The sequence below is a fragment of the Varroa jacobsoni genome, unplaced genomic scaffold (assembly GCF_002532875.2).
Source record: "Varroa jacobsoni isolate VJ856 unplaced genomic scaffold, vjacob_1.0 contig01476, whole genome shotgun sequence".
Lineage (NCBI taxonomy): Eukaryota > Metazoa > Arthropoda > Arachnida > Mesostigmata > Varroidae > Varroa > Varroa jacobsoni.
In genome coordinates this window covers 38803-43877 of record NW_019214640.1, presented here as the reverse complement: position 1 = coordinate 43877, position 5075 = coordinate 38803, and the positions used below count along the sequence as shown (strand labels likewise).

Here is a 5075-nt window from a genome sequence, read left to right as displayed (position 1 = left end):
GGGTAACATTATATTGTGTATGGCAAAAATCGACCGACTTCAATTGTATGCGGCAAAATCAGCGCGCGTCCTTATGGTGGGGCCCCGTTTCCAACAGGCGCTGTCCATACGGAATGCACCGTGGTACAGATTCCGGCGAGTTGGCTTACTGCGCTGCCGAAAAGTGGGACTTGGGATCCGCTTCGATGCGAACCCTGCTTGGTTGTATGGTTAACTTGTACCGATCTCTCCTTATCGATAACTGTGCCACTCAGCTAGCTAACAGAAAACCAAGCAGAGGAAGGCCGCTTCCGAAGCCAGTGTTCATGAGCAAACGTTGGCACTCGCTGCTCCTTTATGGGGGTCTCGTACAGGGAGGCATTCCCTTCCGTTATTTGGACACTGCGCCTGGACTTTTACTGTGTGGAAAAGCCTCTTCAACTGCCCCGTATTTCTACAAAGGTAGAGGGGCAGAAAACGGTATAGGCCATATGGTCTAGACATTACGGATTATATATGAGCAGCGGTGTTTCTCAGCTCATTCCTCTTTGACTGCTCCGGCGTCGGCTTGTGGAACCCCACATTTCTTTAGATCCGACAAGCAGAGTGAGATTGAAAGTGGTGAGGCTGCTTTCGTTGTTCACTTCCCTTATACCTCGTTTGCTTGTCTTTCAAACCCCGCACTTTAACCATTGCTGCTGACATGACGGAAGAGGCGGGGGCAGCGCGAACCAATGCGAAACTCCAGACCATACTGCGCAAAAGTGTACGAACTCAGAAATAAACATACGCACACTCACATGTATACGAATCCGCTGACCGAACATGTTTTGTAGCGCCCACAAGCTGAAAGCCCTTTAAACTATCCCCGATCCGTGGGTCGCTTTGCGGATACTATAAAGAAGCCGAACCTAGAGACCAGCTTGCGGTCCGCCCGCCCAAGAGCTATACAGAGGTGCTTCGATACTCATAGTCCGGCCACAACAGGCCCGAGCAGACAGAAAAAGAAGGTATTAGGGATCAGTGATCACCATCCGCCCCTGCTCCGCCACAACGACCATTAGTACTACCGTATCCATCGAATAGCGACTATTGGGTCAACAGACCTTAAATATCACTATTTGTTATGAATGGTAAAGCATCGGCATGGCATGATAACCGACGTACTAGTATGGTTGGTGAGCTCCGCTTCGTGGAAAATTCGCCCTCGCAATGAGACGAAAAATGCTCCAAAGGCACAGGCACAAACGGACTTAAAGAGAAAAACAGAAAAAGCTAAACCTGCTGGGCGCATTGCGAAAACCTCAATGTCAAATCAGTCTCGCTCAATATATGTCGCCGATTTCATTTTCCTTCGCAGTTTTTTTTTTTGATATGTCGGGACTTACATCACTACAGTCTTCCCGAAATCCACCACTACGCAACCGGACTATCGATCCGCTAAAAGCAAATTCAAGTACCTACAACTGCTTTGCTTGGGCTTTACCGCGAATATTATTGCCCCGACATGCGAGGCTGTCGCTGCTGCAATTGCTTTCACTGCCATTAACGAAACGACACCCGTACTTTGTCATCTTTATATGGTCGTACACTGGTATGTCCATATGTTGCTTTGAGATTGACATAGAAGCTCGCGTCTGGTCCTGAAGCCACAGGAAGCTTTAATGGACAGCTTTTGTCTCGACGGGCGACTACAGGTGAGCGAGGAGGAACAACTGTATACGTTTTGGCTTCACAATTTCTTGATAACAATGGCAAACAACAAGACACTATTAGGAGATTAAAGCAGGGTAACTGGCAGGATACATTGGCACATTCGTCTTTGCCAACGTCTTGACTTGCCAAATCCCGTATCGGATTGATGGGCTCGACATTATGGTTGTTGGCGATAACCACGCAGTCCGTTTGCTCCGGTCGTCATGTCACTTCCAACAGCAGCAACGGGTTTATTGGCATTTGAATCGCGGAATTTTTTTACGGCTGTGTTAAAAGATCGGTAAGAGCATTGAAGAAGTAAATGTAAGGGGGGGGGGGTTCACGCTTGTGATACTAAAAAGGAGTATTTTGCTCTGTGTTGTTCAAATCAAATACCCAACGGCTTAAATACTGCGTTCTAAAGTTAGTCTGCGCTTTATAAGGCCTGTCTTTTCCACTTCCGCATGTCTCAGAAGTAATCGACTATGACAACTGTGGTGTGTTATTAGTGAGTGTAGCGTACAAAGGACGATTTACTTTTCGTCGGTCCCTTTCATTCAGCGCGAGTCAATTAAACAGCCTGTTAATCGGCCCGATCACCTACGTTCGGCTCATAATATAGGCGGATGATAAGGATGCGGACTTTGCGTCGTCCTTCTCGAACTTTCCAGTGTCCAATTTCTAGCATTTATAGCTATTTATTGATAGTGTTGATGCGCGCAATGTAAATTGTCTCAAGGTAGATAGAAGCCTCTATTACTATGTGCTTGCAGGTCATAGCCTAGTGTCTTCGGTACGATGAAATGCACGCCTGGCACACCGCTACGCTCGTACATCCACAGCGTTTCGCTTCGGAGGTACGAGAAGATTAGGCGAATTGATACTCTTGGTAGGTGCGGTAAGTATGTTATTTGTCGAAAAAAACGAAAGCTTTGGCTAGATCAGATAAGTGTTTTCTAATGTGTAAGTCTGCCGTCATAAACGACACCCGCAAGTGATTTCTTCTCCACGCAATTTTAGCAATAGGTGACAACCACTCTCTTAATATATGTTGAAATGTTTGAACCATATTATATAAAATGTTAAAGCCATCACTTGAAGCGACATAAATGTAAATTTATAGCATCAAGTCAAATATGAACCACATTGGTGGTCCCGTGTCCACGTGGCGCATGCAAGTCCCTGGTGGATACAAAGACTTCACATTGCTATTACTACGTTGACGCACGCATCTGCGAAGAATTTCTGTATCACAATACTTTACAGCGCCACTGTTCCACTGGCACCCTCGACCATAAGTCCCAAATAACGCTGATGAAGATCCCGGACTACGCCTGCCCGAGAGCTACAGAAACCTCGCTCGAAGATGCAAAAACGCTGCGTCTCTCTCTTCAGTGAGCTGTATGTGTTTTTGGTCGCCACCACGTTTTCTTACAAGCGTTCATATATCAATATATCTCACTACCTATGTACACATTCACGTCTCGGATTTTTCTTATTACGTGGAGAGGAGCTTGCATAGGTTGAGCCGATTTGTTATTTTTTGACTTCTTTCAATGCATGATTCTGTTTTTCATTCTATAGTACATACAAATAGTAGAGACTAGTGTGTTGATTCGCTGCTTTTTTGGAGCAAAAAGGGATGACTGGGGAGGTATTCAACAAAAGCCAAATACGAATAAATTGCGTCAAATGCTGCGAGACGCCCGTCAAACCTTGACTGCATTGGGCCTATTTGCCGTTCAAGTTCGGATTCCGCAGGAATCGAGGCAGTTTTTTGCCTTCTCTCTCTCTACCTTTGACTTAAGACTCTCTGCAGGCCAACAGGCCCAACCGCTCTTGCCCTTCCCCAGTAGCTTCTATTATCGTACAAGTCATGACATTCATAAACGCGCAATTTTTCTGCTTCAGCAATAGGGCATCGGTGGCTACCCACGTCTTTTTGCTGATGCTTCGGCGCCACTACTTTCAAGTGCAGCTGAACACGTCGAAGTAATCTATGTAATGGCGACCTTTATCGTATAGGACTGTCGTTCTTCACCATCGTACATGAGTGTGTACACAAGTTATAAGTAAAACCCAAGCGAATGAGGTGTGCACGATGTCTAATCTGATACATGAAAGAACGATACGACTTTGGCTTGATTTTTGTGTTGCTGGGAACAGTGCTCGATGTCTCCAGCTGCGTATTGAAGTTAGCTTGAATCGTGAAATATGTACGTATTGGCATCTCTAACCAGTTACTCCTATTGGTTGATGTTAGTTCAAACGAGGCCGGAGCTTTTGGTTAATAGATTCGGTGGAACAGCCCTGCTAAGGCAGTAGCCACAAAAGATAAAAAACGATACCCGCGTACAACATAAACATAGACAATAACATGATCTACGCTCATATATCATATGGCCTGCATCGTATCACTAGACCCTGCTACATTTCTAAGCAGTCGCATGGTTTACTTTCGATGATGTTGCGATCGTACAGGAGCACGTGCCAACGCTTCTATTAATGTTAATATACTCGAATGCGGGGCAGCGTCGTCTGCTAGTGATTCGTTGTCTGTACGACGCCCTGGATTTCTATATGAAGATCTATGTTGGCAAAAACTAATTTGACAAGTTTCGCTAATTAGCAACAGAGTGACAATATATAGATGCGTAAACTTGCTTCAGCCACCATATGTCGGCAGCAATATTATTAAATGTATGCATTCACAGTCAACAGGTTTAGCCGCACGCCAAGTCGTGCATGTGGATAATTTACCTTGGCCATTGTCTCTCCTATCATCGAATATAAGCGCCGTTATCGAAAACGTGTTCCAAATCTACTTTGCATCGACTTTAATTAAACTTACTTGTTTTACATGGAATTGGAGTACTTAAAAAAATCGATTACAAGTATTAATATGTGTTATCCTTGTAGATATATATGTATAGTCTACAAGCATATATATGCATATGCTTATATCGCTCTAAACGAGAAGTCGTACAACGACCTCGCAAGAGTACTTACGCCTGCCAGACGTCCTTCACTAACCAACTGAACTTTGCCTTTGACTATAGTACAACAAAACGAGCTCCTTAGATAATAACAGGGCTGACCTTTATGGAAGCGTATGTAAAATATGTAACAGAACAGTGAAACGTATCATCTAATTGCTTTCTCTCCTTTTCGCGACAGCTTTACCTTTGCTTTGTTCTATATATACACATACAATTTAAGTTTGCCCTACGTGGGATAGTGATAGTTGTAATAAGGCTAGCAAGAAACGTGCAGGTGCCGGGATGCGACGCAATCACTATAAACCGTCATAGAGTCATGCTCCGGTTCGATCGTCCCGGGAGCCACCGCCACCTGTGAGCCTTTTATAATAACAATAACAGCAAACGCTGCACAAGCATTCA

General features: G+C 44.7%; 1 long non-coding RNA gene across 2 annotated transcripts; it reads left to right on the top strand.

Annotated features, from left to right (window-relative positions):
* The first annotated feature begins 895 nt into the window (after positions 1 to 895).
* LOC147751905 (uncharacterized) lies at positions 896 to 4564 on the top strand. 2 transcript variants are annotated; one of them, XR_015315589.1, is made up of 4 exons: positions 896 to 1975; positions 2448 to 2572; positions 2941 to 3075; positions 3586 to 4564. It is a non-coding gene; the product is annotated as an uncharacterized LOC147751905 (long non-coding RNA). The 2 variants fall into 2 exon arrangements; XR_015315590.1 differs by lacking the exons at positions 896 to 1975; positions 2448 to 2572 and adding an exon at positions 2608 to 2700.
* The last annotated feature ends 511 nt before the right edge of the window (positions 4565 to 5075 follow it).